The sequence below is a fragment of the Papaver somniferum genome, chromosome 7 (genome assembly GCF_003573695.1).
Source record: "Papaver somniferum cultivar HN1 chromosome 7, ASM357369v1, whole genome shotgun sequence".
Lineage (NCBI taxonomy): Eukaryota > Viridiplantae > Streptophyta > Magnoliopsida > Ranunculales > Papaveraceae > Papaver > Papaver somniferum.
In genome coordinates, this window is record NC_039364.1 from 146256018 (window position 1) to 146274803 (window position 18786).

The 18786-nt window shown below is 37.1% G+C and overlaps 1 pseudogene; it reads right to left on the minus strand.

Moving 5' to 3' along the window:
* Positions 1-4160: 4160 nt before the first annotated feature.
* LOC113300770 lies at positions 4161-4260 on the minus strand (annotated as a pseudogene).
* Between the last annotated feature and the right edge of the window lie 14526 nt (positions 4261-18786).

Consider the following 18786-nt stretch of genomic DNA (forward strand, 5'->3'; position numbering starts at 1 on the left):
TGTCTCGTCTAAGTCTAATAAAGGGGAAGATACTTCAATCTCGAATATAGACGAACCTTGGTGTTCTGACGAGACAGACAAACACTGGCATGTGTGATTCCGATTACCCTTCGAAAGAGAGCTTTTCTAATAACGAACGGGTTGCAGCTGAAGAGGAGTAAATTGATTCTAAACGTTGTCAGAATTCAAGCTGTTAGATTTATCGGTTGAAGCATCATGTCAATACTCTTCTTGGTATTATAAGTGATTGCAATTCCAATGGTAATGCTGAAGATCAGTCTTCATGCACGACTCTTGAGGCTAGTCTCAAAAGGGATTCCTTGGAAATTGAACATCACTTGAGTAAGCTCTCTATTCAAGGATGCTCAAAGCAGTCTAATATACCAAGTACTTCTGACACATCTAAGGTAGCTCTTTGCTCAGAAGTAAAAACAAGAGTCTCCTCTGATAAAACAAATGTGCCTGAAAGTCCTATCATCAAAGGATGTTGCACAACAGATGGAGGGAAGAAATCTTCTAAAGATGTTGTTAAGACTGTACTATCTAATCGTTCAGATGATCAAAAAGTATGTCTTGTCTGTGAAACAAAATGCTCTGTTATGCAAAAAGAATCCTTTAGGTTGAAGAAAAACTCCCTTGTTCATCTTCAACACACCTTAGATTTAATTCTTAAAGGTGTAACTGACACTCGTATGACTAAACCAATTGGTTTTCGTACTTATCCCGTGTATAGGAAAGTCAGTTCAGTGAGTTCCTCGAACGCTCAAGAGCAAAGCAGACATCTTAGTAAATATCATCTAAAGGAAGATAGTGTTTTGATCTCTGGGAATTATGGTGTCCCTAAGAAAGGAAGTTTAGAAGAAAGGAGGAAAATGGATGAAATAAGAAACAATTTGAAGGAAATTGAAGAGTATAAAGATTTCGTCAACAGGGTATCTTCCCCCTGATAGACACATTTTTGTGTCCGATTTATCTCGATTCTATATATTGTTAGGCTCATTTTTGTACTTATTATGGTGTTTTATTTATTTGTAGGTATTTTTGGCCAATAAACATTTTTGGAAAAAATTGGCTCGAAAAGTTGTCGAAAAGCACCCGGAGGACATTTTCTACTCGGACTCTCACTTTGGATAAGGAGTAACCTAATTACTAAGGGGCATCCCATTTCCAGGCAGCTGCTAAAAGCACCCCTACCCTGGATAAGGGGCAACCATCCTCAACCTTTCAAAAAACCAAGTTTTGGCGGGAAAGTAGGTGCAGTGAAGAACAAATTTTAGGGTTCCTGAATTGGAGGAGTTTGAGGTCGATTAAACCTCTGATTTTCATAGGATAGACTCCTTATGATTCTAGGAATCTGATATGGGTGTTGAAATCAATTAGACTGGGCTCAATCGATGGATTTTTATCACAACAGAAAATATGAAAGTCACGTGTGTGACCTGTTTTAGGGAATTTTAGAGTGATTAAAGTGCTGTAAATCTTCCCAAAGATTTGTATATATCTAAGTAAGAGTTTAGAATAAAAAGGAAAGCTCATAAACGCGTAGAAATTCTAAAACAAGAAATTTCCGCAACTTGGCCGTGAAGAGAAGGATAGAGATTTTGGAAGATTTGTGAGAGATTTAATCGGTATTTTTGATATAAATAGATTGTTTGAGTCATATAGAAGGGGTGTCGAGAGTTTGGGGACCTGAGGAGAGCCAGGAAGAAGAAATCAGAGTTTTATCAAACTCTGTTTCTGCTGCTGCTGCTGCTGCTGAAGAGGAAGAACGCGAAGAACATTGACGCACGAGAAACAGTCGCAGAACAGTGTCGTTGTTTAACAGCTGAAGAACATTAAGCTGTGCAGGACAGTCGTATTCTAGGGTCTTAAATTTCTGATCCTGTAACAGTTGATTAGTAACGTATATCTTCAGTATTGCAACACCAACTGTAACAGTGACTTTTGTAACATCTATACACCGTTGCAGATCTGCTGTTTTATATATTCTCTTCAATAAAACCACCTTTTGAGCCATGATTTATTATTTTGAACCTGTTTTTGATATGAGGAGTTAAACCCCATTGCTGAGGCGATACAGGAAGCTATTTTTCCAACAAAAAGTGGTACAATCTATTTAATTTAATTTATTGCAATTATTATTATGATTATTTGCCTTGGACTATTATTGTATATGATTTTTATTTGAGTGATTGTGATCTATTTTGATGGAGTATGCTTAGTTTATAGACTCTTGATGCTTCATGCTTGGTATTTACAATTATTGCTTTTGAAAATATACTTGTTGCAATAGTGAGAATCAAATTGAACAAGAAAATTGCATGAATACAAAGATTGGATTAAATCACCTTAAACTTGGAAAATAGTGGAATCTTAGCCTCAGTGTTCTTTTAATATTGATATCAACTTTGATTGAGTTTTCTATAATTTTTAGTAAGTTTTCTATTTTAATATTAGAATTTAAGTCTAATTAATATCCTTCACAAGTCTGAGAATCGAACCACTTTTACCACTATTTACAAATCACATCAATTTTTGGCGCTGCTGCCGGGGACTTGTTTTTAGGGTTTTAGATTTATTTATTTTTTTATTTTATTTTATTTTTTTATTATTTTTGTCATTATTTATGTTTTTGGGTATTTATCTTGTGTCTACAGGTTCTGGATCATAAAGAAAATTGAGCCAAGGAGTTTGGTGATTTCATAAAGACTTGGAGCTAAAGATTAAAGCAGAAAGAACAGAAAAGAAGACAATTTTATTTTAGACAATTTTAGTGTAGGGTTTGTTTATTTTATTTTAAAAAAACAAAAACTGTATTAGGGTTTATTATTTTTGTAATTTTTCTTTATTTTTTGGACTTTTGGACTTTGGGACATTTTTTTTATCACCCTACGGAAGGGTACTTTAAATATAAACTGTTTGCAGAGAAGGAGGACAATTACGATATTGTCTCTGCACCTTGGGTTCGTACACTAGACATCGGAGTCAGTGGTCCGAGTCCACTACAACCGATTCATCCCCCGTCTGGAACGGGAGGTAAGATTCTAAACACTCGTGAATCCCCTGTCAGCGAGTTACTGGAATCCTTCGTATGTATATATGTTGAGGACTGAATACGGAAATTTATTTTTCTAGTAAAGGGCAAGGCCTGGCCATACAAGATAAGGGTTCGGATTTCATCACCGTTCTCTTCTTGCCCGCTTCAGGAACACTTAACCTACGCGAACCTAAGCCTAACATTTTGACTAGAACGAGACCGATAGGGTAACGAGCTTAACAGGAAAGTCATTTGAAAAATATTGGTTACTCTTTTAAGCATACTTCGAAGTTCTTGACAGTTTATGTAAGTTGAATGCGTGACTGCGCCGCTTTGTAATACCGGTGAGGCCTTGGGTATCAAAGCTCCACCGAGATTCCCTCGCCTCTATTCAACTTACGTTAACTCGGATTGATTCCAGAGGGGTTTGCTTAAATTGTAACGAATTCCCGTTCGAAGGATTAAAAGCTGGTCTAGAAACAATCTAAGTGGAGCCATCATGCTTTTTGTTTGCTAGAAATCAATAGGTTTGATTTGGTTGAGTCGGCCTTGATCTGTGTTTTCTTACCCTTCCAATTTAGAAAATTCTATTGTATGCCTGAACGTAAAAGAGACACACTAGGTAGATTTGTTAAAGAGAAACCTAGTAGTTCGAAGCGTCTCGATTACCTTAATCTAGAAAGTCCGACTTTTGAAGAGTCTGTTTTTGAACGTCCTTTGACCGAGGAGAGAATCCCTGTTGCTCCGATAGCGCCAGAAATGACAACTTTGAAAGCTTTGTTGAATCCAACTAGGACTACTCGTCCTTCGTGTATTAAGTTAGCTGAAACGCAGGCACCCTATGAACTGAAACCTGAGACCTTACAGATGCTCCCAATCTTTTTAGGGAAAGAAAATAAAAATCCTTATTACCATGTTAGGGATTTTGAGGAAACTTGTAGTACTCTAAGAATTAGAGGCTTAGATGATGATGCTTTGAAACTTAGGTTATTCCCATTTTCCCTGAAAGATAAGGCCAAGTCGTGGCTGTATAGTTTGGACTCCGAGTCAATTGAGACATATGAACAACTTACATCTGCCTTTTTTAATAAGTTTTTCCCTAGGCACAAAACATCGTCTATTAGGACGCAAATATGCACATTTTCACAACAAGAGGGAGAATCTTTATATAGGTATTTGGAAAGGTTCAATGATTTATTATCCCAGTGTCCTCATCATGGTTTATAAAAGGTTAGGCTAGTTCAGATCCTTTATGAGGGTTTAGATTATTCCACAACGAACATGGTTGGGTCTCTATGCACTGGTGGATTTGAAAACCAAAATGTTGATGCGGCGATGGAATTTTTTAATGAAATCGCCGAAAAAACCCAGCAATGGGAAAATAGTAAGGCACCCCAGAAAACAATTCTTTTAAGTAGAGGAAACATTAATAGGGTAGAAGGAGGCTATGAATCAGATGCCAAAATTGTTGTTATAGCAAAAAGGTTAGAAGCCTTAGAAGTGGGCCAGACTAGTGGTAGAGTGGAGCCTTTTTGGGAAGGCCAGAATATTGAAGAGCAGGCCAATGCTTTTTATAATAACACTAGATTTGATAACCGTCAAAAGATTGACCCATATTCAGAAACCTATAATCCTGGTTGGAGAAACCATCCGAACCTTTCGTGGTCTAAAGGCCAAAGTCAAGGTCAGTTTAGTAATTCTAATGCTCCCCCAGGTTTTGGCTATACTAAGAATCCTTCAGGACTAGCTCAGTTTCAGAATCAGTCAGATAAGAAAATCCTAAGTTTAGAGGAATCTCTCGCCTTGTTAACTCAGCAAACTGCAAAATTTCAGTTATCCGTAGAACAGAGTCTACAAGCTAGTAACAGGATAGGACAAAAATAGTCAGGCTATTTCCGAGTTAAAAACCCAGGTTGGTCTGATAAGTGATTCTTTGAGAGAAAAAGGTAAGTTTCCTAGTCAAACACAACCCAACCCTAGAGGAGTTCATGAATTAGGTGCAAAACCATCGAATCAATTGAATGCTGTTAGAACCCTTAGAAGTGGTAGAGTTGTAGACAATAAGGTAACCATGCCCGATAGTGAACATACTGTAGTTCACCCCTCAGGATCTCACCTCTCAGGACCAGTAGCTGAAGAGACTGATAAAGTTTCTGATGATGTGAATTCGGTTCCTGAAAGGTCTGATTTTAGGCCTAGAGCCCCATTTCCTCAGCTATTAGTACCAACAAAGAAGGAATCGAACTTTAATGACATAGTGGAGGTTTTTAAGCAAGTTACCATAAACCTTCCCTTATTAGATGCAATTAGGCAAATTCCTGCTTATGCCAAGTTCCTTAAGGATATGTGTACGCGAAAGCGAAAACTTAGCGTCCATAAGAAAGCCTTTTTAGCTAGTCACGTAAGTTCAATCATTCAGAACACCACAACTCCAAAGTACAAAGACCCAGGTTCTCCTACCATTGCTTGCACAATAGGTAACTTCCGGGTAGAAAAAGCTTTACTTGACTTAGGAGCCAGTGTGAACTTACTGCCATTCCATGTATACTTACAGCTAGGACTTGGTGAAATGAAACCTACTCAGATGACACTGCAGTTAGCTGATAGGTCTGTTAAAATCCCTCGAGGTGTTATCGAGGATGTTCTTATTGAGGTCGACAAGTTTATTTATCCAGTGGATTTCGTGGTCCTAGATACCCAACCTGTCCCTGACCCAGAGAACCAGATACCTGTGATTTTAGGTCGCCCATTTTTAGCTACTAATGCGATCATTAACTGTCGAAATGGTGTGATGAGTTTATCTTTTGGTAATATGACTATGGAGATGAACATTTTTAATGTCAGTAAGCAACCTCATGAGCTAGATGACACATGTGTTGAGAGGTGAACATGATAGAAGCCTTAGTTCAGGAGTCATTACCAAACATTTGTCTGAAGACCCATTAGAAAGTTGTCTATCCCATTTTGGTTTAGATTTTGACGACGATAGCACTATTGAACAGGTGAATGCTCTATTAGATTCTACCCCTGTGTTAGACACTGATAGATGGAAAGCTAGGTTCGAACCGTTACCAGTTTCTGAGACTACCCTAATTCCTTCTTTAGAAGAGCCCCCAAAGTTGGACCTTAAACCACTACCCGATACTCTAAAGTATGTGTTTTTAGGCCCATCTGAGACTTTACCTGTGATTGTAGCTTCCGATTTGGATAGTGATCAGGAAAGTAGGCTAGTAAATGTACTTCAAGACAATAAGGAAGCTTTAGGGTGGACTATAGCAGACATTAAGGGTATAAGTCCTACTGTGTGTATGCATCAGATTCATTTAGAGGAAGACTCCAAACCTTCTAGGGAGATGCAACGTCGACTGAACCCTAACATGAAAGAGGTAGTTCGAAAAGAGGTGCTTAAGTTGTTAGATGCGGGTATTATTTACCCAATTTCAGACAGTAAGTGGGTCAGCCCTGTTCAGGTTGTCCCCAAGAAATCAGGTATCACTGTAGTCCAGAATGATAATAATGAATTAATCCCAACCCGAGTGACCACGGGATGGCGTGTGTGTATTGACTATAGGAAATTGAACAAGGTCACAAGGAAGGATCACTTTCCCCTTCCTTTTATCGACCAAATGCTAGAGCGATTAGCTGGACATAGTCACTATTGCTTCTTAGATGGCTACTCCGGTTATAATCAGATCGTTATTGCCCCAGAAGACCAAGAGAAAACCACTTTTACCTGTCCCTTTGGTACCTTTGCGTATAGACGCATGCCTTTCGGGCTATGTAATGCCCCTGCAACTTTTCAGCGTTGTATGATGAGCATATTTTCTGATATGGTAGAACGGTTCTTAGAGGTCTTTATGGATGATTTTTCAGTGTTTGGTTCATCTTTCGATGAGTGCTTGCATCATTTGACATTAGTGTTGACTAGGTGTAAGGAAAAAAATTTAGTGCTTAATTGGGAAAAATGCCATTTCATGGTTAAATCAGGAATTGTGTTAGGGCACATCGTCTCTTCAAAGGGTATAGAGGTAGACAAAGCCAAAGTTGACCTTATTAAGACTTTACAGGTCCCAAAAACCGTAAAAGATATTAGGTCATTCCTAGGGCATGCAGGTTTTTACCGTCGATTCATTAAGGATTTTAGCTTGATTTCTAGACCTCTTTGCAATTTGCTTGCAAAAGATGTTAAGTTTGTCTTTGATGATGCTTGTTTAGAGGCTTTTGAGAAGCTTAAAACTTTACTCACTACTCCCCGATAGTCCAGGCACCTAACTGGAACCTACCCTTTGAGATTATGTGTGATTCTTCAGATTATGCTATAGGCGTCGTTTTAGGACAACGAGAAAACAAATTACTTCATGTGATTTATTATGCTAGCAAAACTCTGAATGATGCCCAAATGAACTACACAACTACCGAGAAGGAACTTTTAGCCATCGTGTTTGCCTTGGATAAGTTTAGGTCCTACCTATTAGGTTCTAAGATCATAATCTATACAGATCATGCTGCTTTGAAATACCTTTTATCTAAGAAGGATACCAAACCTAGATTGATTAGATGGATCCTATTGTTACAGGAATTTTCCCCAGACATTAGAGACAAAAAGGGTGCAGAAAATGTAGTAGCAGACCACTTGTCTAGGCTAGTTGTTAGTTCCCCTAGTGATTCCCTTCCTATAAGGGATAGCTTTCCTGATGAACAATTGTTCTCTGTTTCCCAATCACCTTGGTATGCAAATATAGTGAATTATCTTGTTACTGGTCGAACCCCTCAACATTGGGGTAAGCAAGATCGTTCTAGGTTTTTAGCCGAGGTTAAGCATTTCTTTTGGGACGATCCTTATCTGTTTAAGTATTGTCCGGACCAGATTATTAGGAGATGTGTATCTGAGAGTGACCAGTCTAGTATTATCTCCTTTTGTCATGAACATGCATGTGGGGGTCATTTTAGTGCTAAGAAGACTGCTGCTAAGATTTTGCAGTGTGGATTTTACTGGCCTTCGTTGTTTAAAGATTCCCATAGTCATTGTGTTTCTTGTGAGCGTTGCCAGAAGTTAGGAACCATTTCCCGTAGAAATATGATGCCTTTGAACCCTATTTTAGTGATTGAGGTCTTTGATGTGTGGGGCATTGATTTTATGGGTCCATTTCCTATTTCGTTTGGTTATCTTTACATACTTGTCGCTGTAGACTATGTGTCTAAGTGGGTTGAGGCGGTTCCGTGTAAAACGAATGACCACAGGGTCGTAGTCCAGTTTTTGAAAGAGAATATACTTACACGTTTTGGTACGCCGCGAGCTATAATTAGTGATGGAGGTTCACACTTTTGTAATAGACCGTTTGCTCTTTTAATGAAACAATACGGTATTACCCATAAAGTAGCAACCCCATATCACCCTCAGACTAGTGGTCAGGTAGAGGTTTCCAATAGGGAAATTAAACGTATTCTAGAGAAAACAGTTAATCCAAATAGGAAAGACTGGTCGTCGAGGCTTACTGATGCCTTATGGGCTTACCGTACTGCGTTTAAGACACCCATTGGAATGTCACCTTATCGTTTAGTGTTTGGCAAGGCATGTCACCTGCCTGTTGAGTTAGAGCATCGAGCCTATTGGGCTATTAAGAACTTAAACTTTTCACTTGACAAGGCAGGAGCTCAAAGAAAGCTCCAGCTCAATGAGTTGGACGAGATTCGTAGAGATGCATACGATAGTGCTAAGGAGTATAAGAACAAAATGAAACTTGTGCATGATAGGAATATTTTACGAAAGTCATTTTCTCCAGGTCAAAAAGTTCTTCTGTATGACATTTGCATCTATTCCCCGGGAAGTTGCGCTCTCGGTGGACCGGTCCTTTTGTGGTCCGTACTGTTTTTCCTCATGGCGCTGTTGAGATTGAGACACCAGATGGTAGTAGTTCTTCGAAGGTTAACGGTCAGCGATTGAAGCCCTTTTTAGAGCCTTTTCCTACAGGTGATGTTGAGGAGGTCCCTCTGGAGGACCCTGTTTACCTTGATTGACCATCGAGGCGATTTTGTATGTTGTATAATATTTTTGTAGGTTTTTGGTTACACTTCACCCAGGTACTATCTTTCCGACTTCTTCTTTACTATTTCCTCATGTTACTTATATTTTTGGTACTGTTCTTTGATTAGAAACATTGAGGACAATGTTAGATTTAAGTTTGGGGGTGGGGTAGAACTTTTTGTTACCTTTTCGTTGCAATAAATAAACTCCAGAGCCTAGAAATTTATCCCTATTAAGGATGGCACTAACCAATCTAAGTGGATGGAAGCATTTTGGTTGTAGGAGTTGAGGAACCAATCTGACTAGATGGCAACATCTAAAGAGTCTATTCATAAAAGCACAGAGCTCAGGTGTTAGAAATAACATGATAGTTTCACCATATCTCGTTGAGTCCTTTTCACTTCTGTTTTTATTTTGTTTTGTTTTTAAACTATGTTTCTCTAAGTGATTAGGTGGGGCTCACGATTCAAGTTGTTACCAATGCTAGGGTGAATTAGAGTGATTGAGATACAAAAAAAAAAAAAAAAGACCAGACCATCAGACCAACTGGAATAAATTCAATAAAGTCGACCACTGGAACCCTTGTATATGCCAGTTGTGTTGACCTGGAAATAGGATTATCGACCACTGGTACCCTTGTATATGCCAGTGTGTTGATATTAGTCAGACCGATATCTCAGTCCATTAGGATAGGTTCATTTTGGCGAAAGCCTTCAGACAGATATGAGAAACACCGTTCACCTAGTAAACATCAAAACCATCTATGTTTTTTCTATATCCATCTTCTTGATCTATCCATGTGATTAGCTTTGACTCCGGATATTGATGTCCATAGTGCAACTATCTGAGTAGAGCTCTGTCACTTATATATGAATTTTAGTATGCTTGAGTGCAAACTCGTGTACAACAATTGGAATTTCGCATCAGGGTACTTCCTCCTGTAGTCAATAAGTATGCCAACCAAGGAGATTCTTTAGTGCCTTCCAAGGTTCTGTGTAGATAGCTAGGGTCTGGAGTATAAAGGTTTTGTGGGTATACCTCTGGTAAGCCCTCCGGAGACAACACTCCGCCACTAGGGACACCTAGGGGTTTAAAGGCTTATTGCATACGCTAAATGCAATCGACGATGCCTGCGACAGTGAGTTAGGATTTTATTTCTATTTTATTTTTGCTCGAGGACTAGCAAATAATAGGTTTGGGGGTATTTGATAGACACATTTTTGTGTCCGATTTGTCTCGATTCTATATATTGTTAGGGCTCATTTTTGTACTTATTATGGTGTTTTATTTATTTGTAGGTATTTTTGGCCAATAAACATTTTTGGAAAAAATTGGCTCGAAAAGTTGTCGGAAAGCACCCGGAGGACATTTGCTATTCGGACTCTCACTTTGGATAAGGGGTAACCTAATTACTAAGGGGCATCCCATTTCCAGGCAGCTGCTAATCGCACCCCTACTGGATAAGGGGCAACCATCTTCAACATTTCAAAAACCAGTTTTGGCGGGAAAATAGTGCAGTGAAGAACATTTTGGTTCTGATTTGGAGGAGTTTGAGGTCGATTAAACCTCTGATTTTCATAGGATAGACTCCTTATGGGTCTAGGAATCTGATATGGGTGTTGAAATCGATTAGACTGGGCTCAATCGACGGATTTTTATCACAACAGAAAATATGGAAAGTCACGTGTGTGACCTGTTTTAGGGAATTTTAGAGAGATTAAAGTGTTGTAAACCTTCCCAAAGATTTGTATCTATCTAAGGAAGAGTTTAGAACAAAAAGGAAAGCTCAGAAACGCGTAGAAATTCTAAAACAAGAAATTTCCGCAACTTGGCCGTGAAGAGAAGGAAAGAGATTTTAGAAGATTTGGGAGAGATTTAATCGGTATTTTTGATATAAATAGATTGTTTGGGTCATATAGAAGGGGTGTCGAGAGTTTGGGGACCTGAGGAGAGCCAGAGAAGAAGAAATCAAAGTTTTATCAAACTCTGTTTCTGCTGCTGCTGCTGCTGAAGAGGAAGAACGCGAAGAACAGTGACGCACGAGAAACAGTCGCAGAACAGTGTCGTTGTTTAACAGCTGAAGAACATTAAGCTGCGCAGGTTAGTCGTATTTTAGGGTCTTAAATTTCTGATCCTGTAACAGTTGATTAGTAACGTATATCTTCAGTATTGCAACACCAACTGTAACAGTGACTTCTGTAACATCTATACACCGTTGCAGATCTGCTGTTTTACATATGCTCTTCAATAAAACCACCTTTTGAGCCATGATTTATTATTTTGAACTTGTTTTTGATATGAGGAGCTAAACCCCATTGCTGGGGCGATAGAGGAAGCTATTTTTCCAACAAAAAGCGGTACAATCTATTTAATTTAATTTATTGCAATTATTATTATGATTATTTTCCTTGAACTATTATTGAATATGATTTTTATTTGAGTGATTGTGATCTATTTTGATGGAGTATGCTTAGTTTATAGACTCTTGATGCTTCATGCTTGGTATTTACAATTATTGCTTTTGAAAATCTACTTGTTGCAATAATGAGAATCAAATTGAACAAGAAAATTGCATGAATACAAAGATTGGATTAAATCACCTTAAACTTGGAAAATAGTGGAATCTTAGCCTCAGTGTTCTTTTAATATTGATATCAACTTTGATTGAGTTTTCTATAATTTTTAGTGAGTTTTCTATTTTAATATTAGAATTTAAGTCTAATTAATATCCTTCACAAGTCTGAGAATCGAACCACTTTTACCACTATCTACAAATCACATCACCCCCTCAAACCAAAACCCTTCCGGTAAGAATCCAAACTTTATCTCATACTTAGATGACAGTAAGTCTTATAATTCAGGAGGAAAATGAGACTTGATCATAAACACAAAACGCTTGATGAGTGTATTGCTCGTACTTGTGCTAATTAATCACAAGGTTTAAAGAGCTTACTCATAAAAATCCTTGTGAGTAAGATGTGTTAATAAGCAGGTATTCTTTTCGTATTTGCGTCTGTTATGTTGAGTTATCTTCTTATCGTCTATAGCTAAACTGTTGTTTACAGACCTCTGGTACTTAAAGTATTAGCTTTTGTCTATTTCCTGTCATCTCTTGGTTCTTGTTACAACCTCTATAAAATTCTTTTCTGTTTAAATGATTTGTTTGGTTGTATGCAAAAGTGTTGGGCTTTCTTTATTTCTTTATGGGTTAAAGGTTGTACTCGAACGGATATATGTTCTGGCCCGAGTCAGCGGTTTTATTAAACCCTATATTTTCTTCCCTAAGGTTAAATAGTGGTCACTTTGAGTTACTCACGTACGCATACTCAAAGTTGGAGTTCGGTTTTTCAAGAATGCCTTCCTCCTCTTCTTGCTATGGTGGTCTTGCAAAAGGATTCCTTGACAAAAGCGTTGTTATTGAATCAAAGAGGAAAAGAACACTTGTGGAAGAAGATCATCCTAATGCTTCATGTTTCTTTTCCTATGTTCATGAAGATGCCGAGAAGGATGATATGATTTCTGCTGAAGTTGTTCATGATTTTCTTAAGTACTTTGGGGAAGCAAAACAACAGCTTGTTAACACTCTAAAAGATCTTGATAAGGTGAAAACTGAGTTGGAAAAGGTTGTGTCTGACCTTGGTCTCATAAAATCTCAAATCAACGATCTTCGTAAAGAGAATCATCTCTCTAATGTTGCAGAAAAGGCTGTCGATCACAAGCCTGAAGACTCTATGTCTCGTGAGGATCATGTAATGCCCATATCCTTGTTCGTTGTCAGGGAAACGATGGAGTCTGATTCTTTTTAGCTTGTCATCTTTAGATGCCTAGTATGTTTTCTTTTTGGCTTAGTTGGAAGAATAACTAGTGCTTTGAATAGCGATGATTGTGACTACACATAGCTATTATTTTTCATCCTCTTGTATTATTTTTTAGGTTTTTTGGTTTAAAATTCTAAAAATATTTGGAGGATGATGGTTTGCAATATTCAACCTTTGGTTTGTTATATTGCAATGTTTATGGGATTTGTGTGTTTACGTCCGCGAACTTTGTTTTCCCATATTCTGTCAAAAGTAAAGTCGTTCATGATCGGTATTCATGTATTGATTTAAGGATGATTAGACTTTTGACAAACACAAAAGTTAAGCCTATATTGTCAATTCTTTGATGGAAGATAGGTTAGAATATTTTTTGAACAAGAATAAAGTCTATTATTGTTATGCAAATAATGATTGAAAATAGAATAGATCCTTGCGTATTCCACAGTATTGATCTTCTTTGATTCATATCCTATGAAATACTGTGAGGCTCCATAATATGTCCTATGTTGAGCACGATAAGACGAAGTTGATTAGCTTGGTTGGTTGTTCCATAAGGTGTTTTATGTTGAGAATTTGTGAACTAAATTAATCATCTCGTTTGGTTATTTAGTTATTTGCTCCGTAAGTTCTCTTACGTCGAGCAAAACAAATGATAATTAAATTGATTAATTTCGTGATTAGTTTGGTTGTTTGTATTCCAATTAGATTAATTATGGGTTCTCTTGTAATTAGTCTAGTTGAGCATTCATATATTCCATAAGATTCTTCTTGTGTTGAGTATATGAACGGCTATCCTAATCATTTTCTAATGGTTTTGGTAGTCATATGTTCTGTAAGTTTACTTATGTTGAGCATAAATAATTAAGTTGATCACCTTGTGTTTTTAATTTGATTGCGTATTCCGATTAAGTTAATCATGGGTTTACTTGTGATTAATTTGATTGAGTTTTTTGGATATAGAAAATCACTTATCATGGTTTTCGGTGTCCAATAAAAATCCTTATTTTCTCTCGAAATTAAGGTCGCTCTTGTTGTTCCCTTGGGAATGACATCAAATGGGGGAGAGTTATTTTGAACTTGTGCTTAATGGTCATATCTTGAGGGGTGTGCGGCTGTGGAATTTTAGAGAGGTTATCTTGTATCTTTAAACTCCTTGATGAATGATATTAGCTTCGGCTATATGATTGCATATAAATTAAGATGATGTGCGTCTTTTCTTTTAGTCATGAAATTTCTCTTGTGGAAATTTCATTATGATCCCGTTCTTATACCTTTCCTAATTTTATTGACAAAAAGGGGGAGAATTAATATGTAGTTCACACTACAAATACATATGGTTTTCGGATCATTGTGTAAGAGGGAGCGGTTTCCATGATCGAGATGGAGTATTGACTAAGGGGGAGTGATACATATCATCATAGTATTATTGTTGAAGTTGTGATACAATTGGACTTTGACACTGTGTAGTAATACTATGACACTGTATAATGATGATTGAGAATCTCGAGTTCTCTCATTGTTATAGATACGGATCTTCAACAACGGTGATGCTAAACTTACAACCTTTGGGATCATTGGAGTACTTAAAAGGACGAAGATTTCAAGAATGTTGAAGAATTAGACTTATGGAATAGGAGATACTAAAGTTTCATTATCTTTTTTGTATTCCATATGTATTGATAGTTTTTTCACTAAAATTGACAAAGGGGGAGATTGTTAGAGCACTGCTCGGTCAAACTCGCATGTGTTGCTATCTCAAGCATGTTTGTCAATGTTAGTGATCAAAACTATAAGTTTTGATTTCTAGTCTATTATAGCTAAGTCTCGGACTAGGATAGTAAGTGTAGTTGAGCTCAAGGACTTCATGGTGATTCATCATACAAGTGGAAGAACTACTCAAGGAACCTGTGGAACTTCTCTACAAAAAGGTATGTGAAGACTTGAACTTATCTGTCACTCAAAAGTCTATCTATTTTATCTCCTACTTCTTGAGACAAAAGTCGTATGCTATATATATAAACTTAGATTATACACATTTGGTATTTCGAGCCGAGTATATCTCGCCTATCTATATCTCGAAATATGTATTGGTAAGCGTTTCGTTTCGATCATGTTTTTATTTACCTAGTGATGCAAGTCATGTATGTTTCGATCATCTTGAAAATTGCTTTGACGAGAAATAGTGTAACAACTATATAACGTCCTCTAAGAATGTTTCAATGATTGGAATGAGAGTTTAGATTACATAACCATAGTAGACATAAGTATGTTGTGGAAACACATATGTGCATAAGTCCCATGCTGAAAATCGGCTAGTAGCCAAGTCCGCGAACTCAGTCCGCGAACTGCCGAAGCTCTCAAAACCGAGAATTTCTGCTGAGTTATCAAACTGTGTTGCATGAGCCAAGTCCGCGAACCAGCAAAGCTCTCGAACCCGAGAATTTCTGCTGGAGTTTGGAAACTCTTTCCAGTACTTCAAGTCCGCGAACCTAGTCTGCGAATTTGTATAGGTTATATATCTAAAGATGATTTCTGAACTTAACTCATAAAGACTAAGGAATGCTTTTGAAAACCGTGGCTATAAAGTTAATGAACCGATTCATGTGAATTGAATCATCTTTGCTTCAATTGTGTCTTGTGTAGTACATAAGATTTCCTTGCAATTGAACAACTCTCTAACTAGTTCATGTGAGTCATTTGAACTAGTTATGGTGAAGAAGAAAGTGGTTGGTATGAAATGCTCAAATGGCTAACCTTTTGGTTGACTATTATTGAACCAACAATGCACACGTTTGGGTACGTTTTACAAACCTAGAAGCGTGCAGTTCATTTGTGTATGACATGCTAATATTTCGATCTAACGGTTGAGATATATTAGCTTGAATCTAAATCAGGTTTTCATCTAATGGTGGATAGCGTTTGCTTTGTGAGAAAGGCGAAACCCTGATTTGAAAGGCTATATAAGGGGACGTCTAGCAACTCTACAAATGAATCCCCACACGTCCGTGTGATACTAGTTTGTAAGCTAGAGTCTATTCTCCTTTAACCCTTTGGTTTTCTTTTCTCAAACCGGGTTAACGACTTGAAGACTTCATTGGGATTGTGAAGCCAGAGCGATACTACTTTTATCTTAGTTGTGTGATATGATCTTGCATATTCTATCGTACGAGCACAATCAGATTGATTGGCTTGAGATCGTGAGAGTTCTCCGATAGAAAAGATATAAAAGTAATGACAAACATCTTCGTCTCATCGTTTGTGATTCCACGACGTCTTGTTTCACTACCATACGATTAAGATTGTTGTGAGGTGATTGATTAATCTAGGCTGTTCTTCGGGAATATAAGACTGGATTATCAATTGGTTTATGTTCACCTTGATTATATATCAAAATACGAAACAAAAATTTTAGGGTTTTTCTGTGGGAGACAGATTTATCCTATTTATCCTTTGATAGACTTTTCTGTGGGAGACAGATTTGTTTATTGTCAAAGCCTGCGATTTTGGGTCGTAGCAATTCTTAGTTGTGGGTGAGATTAGCTAAGGGAATCAAGTGCGTAGTATCCTGCTGGGATCAGAGGCGTAGGGGTGCAACTGTACCTTGGATCAGTGGGAGACTAATTGGGGTTCAACTACAGTCCAGTCTGAAGTTAGCTTGGAGTAGGCTAGTGTCTGTAGCGGCTTAATACAGTGTGTATTCAATCTGGACTAGGTCTCGGGGTTTTTATGCATTTGTGGTTTCCTCGTTAAAAAAACTTCTGGTGTCTGTGTTATTTCTTTTCCACATTATATTTGTTTATATAATAGAAATAATATAGGTTGTGCGTTAGATCAATCAATTGGATACTTCGACCTAACGGTTGTTGATTGATATTGATTGATCCTTGGATATTGGTCTTTGGTACCATCCAAATCTATCTCTCTTTAATCGAAACTCGTAGTTTGCTTGAGTAAGATTAAATCTATAGATTGATATATAAACTCTTTGATATGTATTTTTATTAATTGAGTCTAACTGTCTAGTTGATTCTCATAAAAAGTATATTGGAGTTTGTCCATACAGATTGCTAAGTGAAATATTGGGTGGTGTTGTTAGACCCCCGCTTTTTCACAACTACAGTCTAGACCGAAGTTAGTTTGGAGTAGGCTAGTGTCTGTAGCGGCTTAATACAGTGTGTGTTCAATCTGGACTAGGTCCCGGGGGTTTTCTACATTTGCGGTTTCCCCGTTAACAAAATTCTGGTGTTTGTGTTATTTCTTTTCCTCATTATATTTTGTTATATAATTGAAATATCACAGGTTGTGCGTTGTTCAATCAATTAGAATATCCGACCTTTTGGTTATTGATTTAAATTGATTGACACTTGGATATTGGTCTTTGGTACCATCCAAGTTATCTCTCTAGTATTTGATAAAGACTCGCAGATTTCTATTTGAGTATATATAAAATCGAGAGATTGAGATATAAACTCTTTGATATACTTTTTATCTAGATTGAGTCTGACTGTCCAGTTGATTATCTAGAAAGTATATTGGAGTTTTTCCATACAGATTGCTAAGCAAAATATTGGGTGTGGTTGTTAGACCCCCGCTTTTTCAAGAGAGATAATCCTTATCAAAATAAATGACAGCTTTCCTTGACCGGATATTAATCACATGATTATGCTTTGAAACACATCTATTTTGATTCTTGTAAGTGGTTAAACTATTAGAATCCAGATGTTGTTTATTAGTTAAGAGATTCTGAGAGATAGAATCACATATCGTTGTCTTAACTAATAAATATTTTCTGACTTTAGGATCATTGTCAGAATTTTCAAATTCAGTTTCAGGAAAAAACAAAACAGTATTTTCATCTTGACATAGACTAGATGTGATTATCATGTCAGGAGGTTCATGAATTTCAAGATTTTCTTGAGACACAACTGCTTTATGAGACCTGGTTGTTATCAAAGAATCTTTGGTAATCCTTTCGACAGATGGATAATATATATTATCTTTTAGATTATATTTTTCAGCAAGCTTTATGAAAAATTTAATCTCATCACTGTCATCTGAATCTGACTTGTGCGTCACAAATGTTTGTTTTCTTATTAATACATCGTGGTTAATATTTCCTGAGTTGTATTCAACCAGTGAACTAACAGTATTGAGATGTTTATCAAGATCTGAAAACAAATTGACTTTCTGAAGTATATCATCTTCTTGCTCTATGTTAACTGAATCAGCCATCAAATTCAACTCTTATAGGTTGGATCGCACAAAACACATATTGTTAGATTTTTTCGTGTTTGCTGCTCTGATACCAATTGAAAAGACGAGGGTACCCAAATACACCACAATATTTTGTTTCAACCTATAAGTCCTCTTACCAAGTGTGATCGTATATGGACAAAGTCGAGAGAATACAATCGGTATTCACCCTTTGTGTAATTGTCTATGGATACGAGATCGAGAAAATACGACTACCAAAGTGTGATACTTGATAATAGGTTCCAACTTGACCAAACTTTATAGGATCACTATCAAGTATATCAGAGTTAACGTAAAGTTAAATTTAATTTAAATTATATAAACAAATATAACTGCGGAAAACAAAAGTAAGTCACACAACAAGATTTTGTTAACGAGGAAAACTGCAAGTGTAGAAAAACCCTGGGACCTAGTCCAGAATTGAATACTCTTAGAATTAAGCCGCTATAAAAAAAATCTACACCAACTTCGTATAGTTGAGACCAAGCAACTACCCCTAGTTCACTTAGTTTCCTCAGTATCCCTGCGCTTCCGACTTCGAAGGTCACGACTGGTACAATTCCTTTGGATCGTATTACAAATAGTAAAGGAACAACGAATCTATTTGGTAACAAATCTTTTTTATATCTCAAGTCATATGTAAAGGCTCATCC